The sequence below is a fragment of the Bos indicus genome, chromosome 6 (genome assembly GCF_029378745.1).
Source record: "Bos indicus isolate NIAB-ARS_2022 breed Sahiwal x Tharparkar chromosome 6, NIAB-ARS_B.indTharparkar_mat_pri_1.0, whole genome shotgun sequence".
In the NCBI taxonomy this organism is placed as follows: Eukaryota; Metazoa; Chordata; class Mammalia; order Artiodactyla; family Bovidae; genus Bos; species Bos indicus.
Genome location: NC_091765.1, coordinates 15,262,463 through 15,277,126, shown reverse-complemented (window position 1 = coordinate 15,277,126; position 14,664 = coordinate 15,262,463).

The following is a 14,664-nucleotide window of genomic DNA, read 5'->3' as shown; positions in this document are numbered from 1 at the left end:
TTCAAGGGGGACCGGCCGGCTGCACTTGTGAGCGGTGACAGATCTCTGTGAAATATAATCCTGATTAAAAATGCATGTGTGAAACCTCTTCGAATAAAGCACTGTGTCCAACAGCATTTTTTTGAGCTCCTGCATGTAAGAAGGGAAGAGTAATGTAGCTACTCTTTTAGTATTTACCCCATAATTTGCTGGCTGTTCTACATTGCTGAAATTGTCTCTATGAATTTGAACTAGGTAGAATTGTATCTTTCTGTTAAAAAAAGTCTTAGATGCTAGTAAATTTAGAGATTCAGAAATTCCACACATACAAATACACATGTAGTCTCTTTATAAATACAGCCAAATCAAAGTAATGCACTAAGTGATGGAAAGTAGTGATCTAGATGAACATCAATGACTGTGATATTTAAGATTTTACTACTACCAAGTCAGGTCAAATAAAAAGAAGCATATATATGTGTGCAACTACTTCACGTAGATAAGTAACTCTATTGTTGCAAGTCTATTACTCTTGCAGCGCCAAAGCTTTAATCAACTATTGAACAATTTTGAGTGTGAGGATAAACCAATTTTCTTCATTTGGGGTCCAGATTTGAGGGAACTCAGGTATAAAACTTGAGAGGTTTCTAAAACAGAGATGAGGGATGTATGTCTAGCAAAAAATAAAAGTAACTAATGCAGCTATGAAGGTGCCTACTACAATCTGAGCAGTCAAGTCTCCTTTGTGCCCATGTATTTGTTACAACTCTGTGATTTTGATCCTGTGATTATGGCTTAGAATGCCTAATCATGGCCACGTCTGCTGTTGGGATCTAAAAGATAGACATAAACCATGTAGATATTCACTTCTTTAAAATCTGAGGAAATAAAGAATTGAGGAGAAAAAATATATAAAATGACCCAGTGGAGTAACACAGAGTGTGACAGATGTTTGTCTGGAATCATATGTCTCTAGTCGTTTGTGTAATTGTGATACACACAGACAGACAGACAGACATGTACGCAGATGTGCACACACACATGCTATCTATCTATCTATCTATGTATATGAAACAAATATATCAGAAACAAATAGTTTTTGAGCTTGCCTGGAGAGTCCTGGGGACGGGGGAGCCTGGTGGGCTGCCATCTATGGGGTCACACAGAGTCAGACACGACTGAAGCGACTTAGCAGCATGGGCTCTATGGTTTTACAATAGGTACAGCTTTCTAGATGTACCTGAATATTTATTTTCAATGGTTATTTTGAAAGATAGAGTGCTTTATTTGATATTATTTACAAAAAAAGGATGATCTGACATTTTATGCATAATAACTTCCAACTGAGAACATTTTAATGTACCTCCTGCAAATACAGTGTGATTTTCTGAATCTACACTTTGTAAAATGTGTGTAGAAGTCATGGCCCGTGTGAGTGTCTTTGTTCCACCTCCTTCTGCAGGCCTCAGCCTGGAACACTGTACCTATCATGTCATTTCTATTCTTTCACAGGCAGAAAGGGAAATCAACTCACAAATGCAGTGCATTTCATATATTGGGACTGAGTTTCTTTGCAGTTATGTAAGCATCAAAATACTTAAGGTTTTAAGAGTTCTAATTTTATACAACCAAGAAAACAGGTGAGAGGAATGTATTTGCCTTCTCATAGGTCTCAGAGCTGAAAATATGATTAATTACATACTTACCTTCTCTTTTTTTTTCCTTATGCAATAAACATGATTTGAATACTTATTTTTAGCACAATTGTGTTTGCAGATACTCAATTTTAATCAAAATACTAAAATGAATATAGTTCAAGGGGTAAGTAACAGCACCACTTGCCTTAACTTTGAGATTTTAATTTATGACTTCTTAAATTTTGCATCTTTCTCAAATATCTGTTTGTATTTTCAATAATACCAATTCCTTATAGTATTAATCCTATAAAAAGACTTCTTTAAAATGCATATGTTTAATTATGTGTATTATTATATGTTTATTATAGATAGTGATTCTCCTAAAATAAATGTGATTACTTTTTGAGGCATATGTTCCTGTCAGTGTATACAACATGGAATAATGGATGAAATTCTACAACAAAATATGTTTCAGGTACAAAATAGTGAATGGAAATTACTATCGTCGAGAACAACAACAACAAAACGTGTTCTAAAACCTTAAGACCTTGAGTACGTTTCCTAATCCCCTGGTGCCTTTTAACAAGTGAAACTATTTTTTTTTTATAAAATTGTCAATGGCTTTTCTTTAGATTTATTGGGATCCTGCTTAAATGGAATATCTGTCTTTTGTGTTTCAACAATATCCAAAGCTTTCTCATGTATTATTTTCCCAGTACACATGCACACACATGAAAACGCTTACAGAGAAGTTCATCAGTGTGAAAGCCTGATCACCTTCATGTAAAATGTGATCCGCTATGTCTGGTGAAAATCTAAAATGAGTAAAGCATACATACATTTTTTTTCTTTGCTGATAGCCTCTTAGTAATGAATGCTTTCATATTAGAAGTGAAATGTAATTCATCCTTATCATTCTGTATATTTTACTTTATTTGCAATTAATTCTCTTGCTATATTACATCTACGTTAATATATGTTTTCCTAGAAATTCTAAGGAGAGTACTGCCTCTAATTTATTTCCCATCTTGCCGTTGATTTAAGCAGGATTTAATACCAGTGATCTCCTTTCTTAGTTACAAATATACACAGTGAGTGTTCTGAGACTTAGGAATGAACCTAGAATTCAGAAATGGGTTTTTATTGTTCCTTTTGATTTAAAATTAATTACCAATTATTAATTTAAAAATTCACAATGAGAATTAGTAGTCTCAGGTTGCTATTTAGTTCATTCCTCTTATTTTCAAACTTTTAAGTTGCTATTGATATTAATGTCAATGTTTTCGAGCAATCATTTCTAGTATCAAAAGGATATCTGATATGCATAGTTGGTCTGCAATCACTCTGTGCCTAGATATGTGAATAGTTTTTAAATTTCTTTTCTGATATAGAGAAATTTAAGAAAAAATTGTAGTCTAAATATTGATAAAAATGTTTGTCAATTCCAGAGTTCTGTAAAGACAACTGCAATAATTTTTATACACATCAAGTTGTAGTGGTTTTTAATTACAGTTTCAAAAGTAAAAATTATTAGGATAAAAACCACTCAATGGAGTCACTGATAAGAACTGTCATTAAATGTTATTAAATGTTTGATATTTCAAATGTCAATTTTCATATCCTTGAAAAAGTCAATCTGTAAAACAAATGGGTTTAGGAAAACCAAAAACCGTAACGTTTAAACCAATTCTAGCTCAATAGATACAAAAATCTATCATAATTATAAAACAGCTACAGGGATGAAAAGGAGATAAAGGGAGGAGGAAATGTTGCAAATACTGAAAAATATTTTATTTTAGTGCTTATACTCAGACATGTTGAACACTTTTTTTTGAAGTGCAATTTAAAATAACAACTGTTGTGACAATTTGGGATGAAATCTCCCTCTCTATGTCATAGATCTGAATGTAGAATGCATGATCTTCCCTAACAATAGTTTTTAAACGATGCATGAAACTCCAGGGCTTTCCAAGAGAGATCCTGAGATTTCCTTTTATCCGGTGATATTTTATATACCACACAGGACAGTTGCATATGGTGTCTTCCACAAATGGAATGTAAAATATTTAAGAAGTCCTACATGTAAGAATGTGAATGCTGACCTTTGTTTCTGATTGACCTGGTTGATATATGTTCCAGATAAGCAGCTGTGAGCCCCAAAAGGCTTTTAGTTACTGTTAATTTGCATAACAAATTTAGAATCCCCCCAAATGTGTTTCTTCTTAACATTAACACACAGGTACAGTGATGGTGATGCCTCTTCTGGTACAGAGTCTTTAGTTAAATCATCAGTTTGTTAACTGCTGTTTGCAAGGTAAACCCTCCCTCTGGAATGAACTTCTTTAAAGCAAAATGAAATAAAATAAAGGTAAGTAAAAGTAAATAGATTTTCCTATTGAAAGTTATTACTTCAGGAATGAAGAAGATGGATATTGATCGGTACCATCTTTTGCCATTACTGTCAGGTCCAAGTAGATGGCTAAGACACTTTATACTAAGCAAACAGCCATTTTCTCTTCTGACATGGGATCCCAGTGAGAATTGAAAAAAGTAAAAGGTTTGTAAAAACATTTTTCTGTCCTTCTTACAGGGACAATTTATGTTGAAGTAACAGTTTCTGAGATACTTGCACCTGTTATTGATTTATTTCTTCTTTGTCATGGACAGTCTCCTGTTTTATAATACAGTTACCCTTGTATACTGCTCTTAGGCAGTGATTTAGAAATAATTTTCATGGCAACAATGTCCCAAGGGGCTCAAAATAGAGGAAGCATATGAAACAAAAACCTAAACCTGCATATACGTTTTCTAGATGTTCTCTGGTACATAATGATTGCTGTGATATTTATTTTTAGCACTAATAGGGATGGGCCCCCATGATGAACTGTTGTCATAATGTTGCAAATGGAATTCTAAATCCATGAAGTCCCCATGGTTTCTGGTCAAATAACCCTTCCATATGACCTTGTGAATCCACAGAATGGAAAACAAAGAGTGTGAATGATATAAACTTAAGATAATCAAGGTATAATTTATTATCATCAAAGATGGGCTAAATCTCTTTTGATAAGAAAGCAAATTTGAGTCAAAAATCCAGTAAATCTGAGGAAAACTTTTGTTTAAATCATTGAGTACCTTTGATGTGCAACTATAAATTTGCACACCAGTACATGTATAAGCATCCACTTTATCTGTGTGCCCACCAATACAGTATACAATTGTTTCCTCCTAAAAAAATCAATATGGCTGTGATTTCTTGATGGTTCATTCACTGTTTATGGATAGGGATTAATGTTTGACCTTCCCTTGCCTTCTTGACTTGAACCAATTACTTTAGAATAATTTTTCTGGTTTAACTTTTTATCACATCTTCTGACATTTTAGTGAATAATATTTGACAGCTATGAACATCTGCAAAAGTTATCGTTATCATAAGTGGAGCTCAATGGAACAACCGTCACCAATGCTCTGAAGATCATATTGTACTACAGAGGAGGGACACGCTTATATTTTTTAAAAAATTGTTTGATTTCTTAGCAGGAGTCTTTGCTTAGTTTGCTTTAACAAATGCAGATTGTTTCAAAAAGTGACACCTGGGGGTGGAAAGCACATTTGCATTCCATACCAAGGAAGCCTCAAAGTATTTATTTTTCATTTTAGAATTTTATGCATTATTGTCATGCCTGAAACAGCTTTTAATCTTCTCTTTACATATATCTTTTTCTTAAAGAAATAAAACAAAATCTTTGGAAACATTTAGCACTGCAAACCAGTTTTATGCGTCACAGGCTTGCAAGTCCTTTCTGATCAAAGTATTTCATTTTAACATTCTGATTTCTTATTCAGTGTGTACCCAGTGAAACTGGTGTATTGCATTCTCCTTGACGAAAGCAATAGAGACAGAAAGCGCAGTCATTTATGTGCATATAACAATATAAATCACAAAGATTAAGGGAAATCATTTTGGGGAACACCACAATTTTGCAAGCAAAGGCACTTAAATAATTACCTTTTTAAGCAACTTTTATTGACTATGCAGAAGGATAAAAAGTAATCTTACTTGTTTTAAATGGCATAAAACAACAAAATGCCATTAACAGAGTGTTACATTCCTTATTTTACTAAGACTGTTGAAGCTTACCAGAAAGGGATAAAAAATGTATAAATTCAGGAACACTGGCTAGTAATATCCCAAACCATTGTCAGTGGACTCCTACTTTCTTCTGCCAAAATATGTGGAAGCATGCATGGATTGTACTAGATTAGTACGAGGGGCTCGTTTCCGTGGCATTAGCCAGGTATCTTAGCAACAAGACCATACCAGATTCTAGCAGTGCTCTGTGGTGGTGCATGTAATATCCTGGACATAATCTGTCTTTTAATTTTCTTTGGATTGTCGTGATATTACAGATACATGTGTTCAGTTATAGATCTTTATTTAATAAGAAGAATGCCTTAGCTGAAGATTTGTACTATGCCAGGAGTGGGCAACTCACAATAATGTTGCCGGCAGCTTAGCCCAGGTACTGCCTTGTCTCACATTTCAGATTGACAGGAAAACTTACTCCCTTCATTAAGATGTGCCTCATAGTTCATATCTTTATGCTGTGGAGATGAGGATGCTGCTGGAATTCATAATACTAAGAACGTTATTTAATGTCAGATAGAATGCAAATTGCTCGTACAATTGAAATGTCATCTAAAACATGCCACCGTATGCAACACCACTTTATTATAAGTCACTGAGAGCAATATCTTAAATTTGGAATTGCACTAATCCTTCATCTGCTTTGTTTACCTTTCATCTATAATAGAGATGTCGAATTTCCTCCAAACTGGATTTGCATGTTTTAACTGCTTGCTCACACAGCTCAAGATGTGTGGGAGAACTATATAGGGGTACTTCCTTTGATTTTCTTGTCTTTTTGCTGTTTGTTTAATGCAAATTAATAGCAAAAGATAGCTTTCAAATACAAAGCAAAATGCCATGTCAACCCTTTTGGGGAAGTAAGCTAAAGCTTATGGAAGAACATTTGATTATTTAAAAGATGAATTATAATACAAATATGCTGTCAGTTTATTGGTAATTGATTTTCTTGGCAATTTATTTTCATCCATTTAATTGAAGCAATAATAATTTTGTAAGATTAGTTTTGTTCACAGTAAAATCACACGGAAACTATATAGCCTTTTGTCATGTTTGCTTGAAGAAAGTGTCCAAAATAATTGCCTTCCAAAATAAAGCTATTCTGACAAAAAAAAAAATACTTTTTGTACATAAGAGTTCTTAAAATTGATTTCTAAATATTCACCCAAGACAGATGGCTTATCTCTTTTAGATTGGTTTTTAATACTAAAGAAGGCTCAGGACACTTCTTTACTTAGTACGTTGTAAAGTTTTTCATAAAAAAAAAAATCACATTTTTACAGAGAATTGAGTGATTCGAAGAAAATGGGGAAAAAGAAGAGAGTTCTTGAAACCACACTTCTTGTTTCTATCCTCTCCAACTCAATATCTCCTTCCCGCCCCCCACACACAGCTTGTCTCAAAGAATTTCAGCTCTGAAGTAGTGCTTAGTATCTTTCGATGGGCAGCACTGAAGATTCGGTTTTGTTTTGTTTGATATTATATATCATGTTTTGTTGTTCGTAACAAAGTACTGCTCAAGAAACACAAGTAGAACTTAAGAACTCTACCAAAAAGAGTATTTCTTCGTACCCATTATTGATATGAAACTCCCACAAGAAAGCAGGGAGTCCCAAAGTTAAAACTCTTTGAGTTGAATATGTGTCTCTATATGATTTGGGATATAACATCTGTATAGGGCTTTTACAGTATTTTTTTATATTAACGAAGATATGCTTTGACTCCTTCTAAAGAAGCCATTCATATGAATAATGCCGTGGTGTTATATCATTTACTCTGGTTTTAAAAGGTCTCCAGAATTACTCATTTATTCTTAATTTATTTTTTTACAATGTTGTGTTGGTTTCTGCCATAAAACAACACTAATCAGCCATAATTATACATATGTCGCCTCCCTCTTGAGCATCCCTACCCTCCCTGCAAGCCACCCCTCTAGGTCATTTATAACAAGTAATATATATATATATATATATAAATATACATATATATATATATATATATACATATATATATATAAAACCTGAGATTTTACTAGGAAATAACTTCAAGCACAGGGCTTAGAATTTTTAAAAACAAGTTAAAATTTTGCATTTTGTCATTATAAGTCATTTTGCATAGATCTTTTCAATGAGAACATTAACTTGAAGACTCATGATATCCTTTAAAATCATGTGGGAAGAGGACATCTTTTTTCATAGCTGGGGATTTCATTTGAATATTTCTCTTAAAATATGAGAACCCAAAATATGTTTTATAAATACATAACATCAAAATATGATTTGCTCCATTCCTTGAGGGGGATCAAGTCAAAAATCAAGTACTAATGTCTTCTAATTTAATGGTACTTTTCCCCCTCATTTCTTTAAATTTTTTATTCTATCATTGGTCTGAGTGTTGGCTTTAAAGTCAAGTTACATTTTTCTTTCTCTTTGTCTAATTGTTAGTGAACAGAAATAATCTCACATTTACCAGCGTCTTGGTTCCAGAGGTGTCTCTGAGTTTTATGTAAACTAACTACAGAAATCAGTTTAGCCAGCTGTGAAGTATGACCTTCTCTTGGGTGTAAAATGACATCTGGCTAATGGTGAGTTACGCTATATAGCAGCAATGAAGAGAAAGTGAAGCACAGAAAGGCAAATTAAAGCAGTTTAGAGTCCATGTAAATCAGTCCATGTAAATATGACTGATTCCGATCCAGACCGTCAGCAAACAGTTTGTAGTAGATACACGTAATTCCAGAGGCGAACAAGGTGGGGAAAGATCAGAAATGTAGGAGCAATTATTCTGGGATACCTCTTTGAACAATATCTCTTTGTAGATGTGGTATATCAAAGTATGATCAGATAAGGAAACACTTCTAACAGCCTTCTCAGAATGATAGATATTACTTAGAATGACCCATCTGACCTATAACTTGGTAGTCTTTTTAGAACTGGAGCAATTACTGTTTCATGACTCTCAAATATTCACTTACAACCTTGCTCTTTTTCTTACACAATTGTTGCATTGCTAACTTCCTATTCTTAGATACCCTGCCACCATCTAATTCAGCTTTCCCAAAATCAAAATGAATGTTTTCCTCTGAACATAGATTGCATTCAAAGCCTCTCAGTAACTAAATTACATTCAGCGCCTAAACTAAGATGTCTAGTCAATGTTTTGTATACTTCTAGTCAGTTTTTAAGCTTATATGTTTATTTATATAATAACTTACAAGTTTATTTAAGATATTTAACTTACAAGTATATTTAATTTATATGCAGAGTACATCATGTGAAATGCTGGGCTGGATGAATCACAAGATGGAATCAAGATTGCCAGGAGAAACATCAATAACCTCATATGCAAATTATACCACCCTCGTGGCAGAAAGTGAAGAGTAAATAAAGAGCCTCTTGATGAAGGTAAAAGAAGAGAGTGAAAAAGCTGGCTTAAAATTCAACAGTCAAAAAACGAAGATCATGGCAGCCGGTCCCATCACTTCATGGCAAATAGATGGGGAAACAATGGAAACAGTGTCAGACTTTATTTTCTTGGGCTCCAAAATCACTGCAGATGATGAGTGAAGCCATGAAATTCAAAGATGCTTGCTCCTTGGAAGAAAAGCTATGACCAAACATAGACAGCATATTAAAAAGCAGAGACATTACTTTGCCAACAAAGGTCCATCTAGTCAGTTCAGTACAGATCAGTTAAGTTGCTCAGTCGTGTCCGACTCTTTGTCACCCTATGGCTGCAGCACACCAGGCCTCTCTGTCCATCAACAACTCCCAGAGTTTACCCAAACTCACATCCACAGAGTCGGTGATGCCATCCAGCCATCTCATCCTCTATCATTCCCTTCTCCTCCCACCTTCAATCTTTCCCAGCATCAGGGGAAACATCAGGGACACTTTTCAAATGAGTCAGTTCTTCACATTAGGTGGCCAAAGTTAAGCTTCAACATCAGTCCTCCAATGAACACTCAGGACTGATCTCCTTTAGGATGGACTGGTTGGATCTCCTTGCAGTCCAAGGGACTCTCAAGAGTCTTCTCCAACACCACATTTCAAAGGCATCAATACTTCAGCGCTCAGCTTTCTTTACAGAAGAACTCTCACATCCATACATGACTACTGGAAAAACCATAGCCTTGACTAGATGGACCTTTGTTGGCAAAGTAATGTCTCTGCTTTTTAATATGCTATCTAGGTTGGTCATAGCTTTCCTTCCAAGGAGTAAGCGTCTTTTAATTTCATGGCTGCAGTCACCATCTGCAGTGCTTTTGGAGCCCAGAAAAATAAAGTCTGACACTGTTTCCACTGTTTCCCCATCTATTTCCCATGAAGTGATGGGACTGGATGCCATGACCATAGTTTTCTGACACTCTCCTCTTTCACTTTAATCAAGAGGCTTTTTAGTTCTTCTTCACTTTGTGCCATAAGGGTGGTATCATTTGCATATCTGAGGTTATTGGTATTTCTCCCAGCAATCTTGATTCCAGCTTGTGCTTCATCCAACCCAGCGTTTCTCATGAGGTACTCTGCATATAAGTTAAATAAGCAGGGTGACAACATACAGCCTTGACACACTCCTTTTTGTATTTGGAATCAGTCTGTTGTTCCATGCCCAGTTCTAATTATTGCTTCCTGACCTGCATACAGATTCCTCAAGAGGCAGGTCAGGTGGTCTGGTATTCCCATCTCTTGAAGAATTTTCCACAGTTTATTGTGATCCACACAGTCAAAGGCTTTGGCATATTCAATAAAGCAGAAATAGATGTTTTTCTGGAATGCTCTTGCTTTTTTTGATGATCCAGCTGATGTTGGCAATTTGATCTCTGGCACTCTGTCTATCAGATCTAGCCCCTTAAATCTATTTCTCAATTCCACTGTATAATTGTAAAGGATTTGATTTAGGTCATACCTGAATGGTCTAGTGGTTTTCCCAGTCAAAGCTATGGTTTTTCCTCTTGTCATGTATGGATGTGACAGTTATACCATAAAGAAAGCTTAGTGTCAAAGAATTGATGCTTTTGAACTGTGATGTTGGAGAAGACTATCAGGAGTCCCTTGGACAGCAAGGAGAACAAACCAGTCAATACTAAAGGAATTCTGAATATTCATTGAAAGGACTGATGCTGAAGCTGAAACTTGAATATTTGACCACCTTATGCGAAAAGCTGACTCTTCAGGAAAGACCCTGATGTTGGGAAAGATTGAAGGCAGGGGGAGAAGGGGACAACAGAAGATGAGAGATGATTGGATGACATCACTGACTCAATGGACATGAGTTTGAGCAAACTCTGGGAGATGATGAAGGACAAGGAAGCCTAGCCTGCTGCAGTCCATGGTGTCACAAAAAGTTGGACATGACTGAGTAACTGAACAACAAGAAGTGAGTTTTGTTATCACTGTGAAATAGATTCATTTCGAAAACAGTCCCTAGATGAGTTGAGAAACATCTTTGACCCAAAATGCTGAGCCAGATTTATCAACCTCAGTAAAATGACACATTCTACCTCTAATCAAGTAAAACGAGAGAATATGAAACTTTAAGAATGATGTTTGATCATATAGATAAAACCAGCAGAAAGGTAAAGGATGAATAATAGAGCTTTTACCTGAAGAAATCAAGAGCTTTTTTTGTTTTTCCAGTGAAAAAAGAGTTGATGATTTTATCTTAAATCATTTGCTTATACACAAAGAGAATGTTTAATCTCTTAAGCCTCTTTGGTTTTCTTCCTTTCTACCTTGTTCTTTTCTTAGACACAACCAACACCAAGGCTAGCTTGACAGAAGCAGATGGTGATGTAGCCTAAGACGGAGACTCAAACAAAACAGTGCACAGGACATGAGTTAGGACTGAGAAGTTGATGGGACTGTAGGGAGGAGACCGAGAAGAATGACAGCTCCCTAATTTTAAAGACCTTTTTCGGGAGAACTGGGGATAAAACGTGGGAGGATTTGAAGACTGGAAAGCATGCCTAACCTCCTCCTGCTCCATCCCAGACTCTGTATGGCTTGGAGGCCACAATTAAACACAAATAATTAACGTTGCTTTATATATAGAGAGAGGGGTCCTGATTAACAGTATTTTGGTTTTGAAATGGACTATACCACTCACTCTTCTGCCACAAAGGGTAGGATACTGGACATAAAATATTCTTAAAGATTGAGTTTTTGGGATCCTTTTCTCTATGGCACTGTCATATCTTAAGCCTTATCCATTACAGAAAAGTTGACAAGAAAGCTCAGGCAGTAGACTTCTGAGCGATATGAAGCAAGAAAGATCCAACCCTTGACAGGACTGGTATTTACCCCTAACTGTCATCATGAATTGAAATATTGATTACCTTCCTTTTTCCCAACTACAATTATGAATGCTATATTTTTACAAGGTAGCAGAGCCAGAGTGTTGGAAATCAGTGAAAGAAGATGAAAACAGGCTGCAACAACTGGAGGGGTCCTTTTACACACATCTTTTACCAGCATACCCTGGAGATGTTTGGGATTTCGTTCCAGATCACTGTAATAATGCAAATATTGCAATAAAGCAAGTCACATAAATTTTTGTTTTTTTTAGTGCATATAACAGTTACATGTATACTATACTGGAGCCTATTGAGCATGTAATAGCACTATGTCAATTTACATACCTTAGTTAAAAAATACGTTATTGATAACCATCTTCTGAAACTTCAGCCAGTCATAACGTTTTTGCTAGTGGAGGGTCTTGCTGCAATGTTGATGGCTGCTGACTGATCAGGATGATGACTTCTGAAGGTTGGAGTGGTTGGTCAGTCAGGACACACACATTTATCAAGTTGGCTGTCTTATATGGCTGTGGTTTGTGATGCCCCCAAACAATTATGATAGTAACATCAAGATAACCAATCACAGATGACCAATAACAAACATAATGATAATGAAAAAGCCTGAAATACTTCAAGAATAACCCAACTGTGGCACAGAGATATGAAGTAAGCTAAAGGATATTGGAACAATGGGACCAATAGATTTGCTCAATGCAGGATTGTTCAGGAAAAGTCAATTTGTAAAAAACAGTATATGCAAAGTTCAACAAATCAAGCACAGTCAAATGAGGTACATCTCTATTTGCTGAGTAGTGGAGTCCTTTCTAGCTTATCATCCCTCCCTATGTAAGGGGAAGGGGAAGAGTTAGAGAAAATTAGAAAGTGAAAGTCCTACTACTAAGGAATTCATTGTAATCCTACTACTAGAGAAGTGAGACGTGAGAAATCCCCAAAACCAAGTCCCAAAAGTAACCAGTGAATTTTGAGCACCTACTCCTACATGCCTTGGACTCTGCCAAGGGTTTGACATGACATGTTTTTTGATCCTCATTACAAGCTTGTGAGGTGGATACTGTTATTACCCTGTTTTAAGGATGAAGAAATAGATTTTGATGCAGATAAACAACTTTCATGAAAGTCAGTCAGCTATTAATAATCATGATAATAGTAATGATACAGTGATAAAGCAAATTCTTGCATAGCATTTATTGTGAGCCTGGTACCAAATGCTTAATATAGATCAATAAATTTAAACCTTGAACAATCCAATGAGACAGGTACTTAGTTATTCTCATCTTTAGAGATAATTAAATCAAGACCCAGAAGTATGGTTACTTTTCCAAGTCACACATCCAGTAAGCAATAGAACCAGGCTTTAAAATCAAGCATTCAGAGTTTTGCCTTTTTACAGTTTTTGTATATGAATTTAGATATTTAATGTCTTCCATTGATATAAGCATTTTTTCAACAACAGAGGACTGCAGTTAAGGCAATGGAAAATAAGAAGAAAAATATTTGAGTAAATAAGTAATTTGAGATGTTCATCTCCCTATAATTTTGAACTTTCAGGTGAACTTGATTTGAATGTGTTTATAGATGAGAAAATTAAGTGAACTGTGGAAAATTACACTGCTGGCATCTTTTTGTGGTTATGCTGCTTGACAAGTAAGTTATCTCAAAGAATTGCAGCCCTGTCAAAGCATATAGGATGGAGTGAATTAGTGTGTATTTACTATTAGTGGGCAATAATGAATATTCTGCTAATCTTTAGAAATTACTTGTATCTTATTCCAACAGCACTCAGCAAAATACCGCAGACTTCCTTCATAATTTGATCTTTACTTTTAATCTGAAATTAATTTTACATATATAATTATTGGTATACTATGTGGGTTTTTTTTTTTTTTTTTTTTTGCTGTTAGTAGCTATGCAAACAATAACCCGTGACTAGTAGCCACTTTAATCTTACTATTATTATCATTATTGAATAGTAAAAAAAAAATATGTCACAACTTTCAAGATGTCATATAAACTTTAAAAAGTTTAGACTACTTATTGAAAAATCCTGAGTAATTTCAAATTGTTGCTGACATTAAAAAGGATTGCCTGAAATGATAGTGTCTTGTAGCTCTAAGTAGCAGTCTGAAGTAAATCTAGTAATAATTATGGTTACATCTTGATCACTTGCCTTTTCCTGTTTATTAACCTTGTAAGGAAACATATTGTTAGAGTCATCTTTAATTCATATGAAAAATTAATCTCCTTTCCCTTCCATTTCAGACCTTAAAACAAGAATGGAAATTGCAATTTCAATGCTTAAACTTTTTTTTCCTGGAGAGATTCCCACGTGGAAAATTGAAGCAATGCTACTAAAAGTTCACTCCCTTGATCACGCATTAGCTTTAGTACCTTTTGTCACTGAGCTTTCAGGAAGGAGCATCAACATTATCCTGGGCAGCTGGAACCAGCTAGGCCTTGAGCTGTTGAGACTAGCCCATTTGAAAAGAAAATAACTAAAGACAAAAATTCACCAGCTAACCTGAATTGCTGATCCCTGGAGGGTAGTCTAAGGAAAGTTGGAAAAGATTATGTAAAATAGCTCTCAT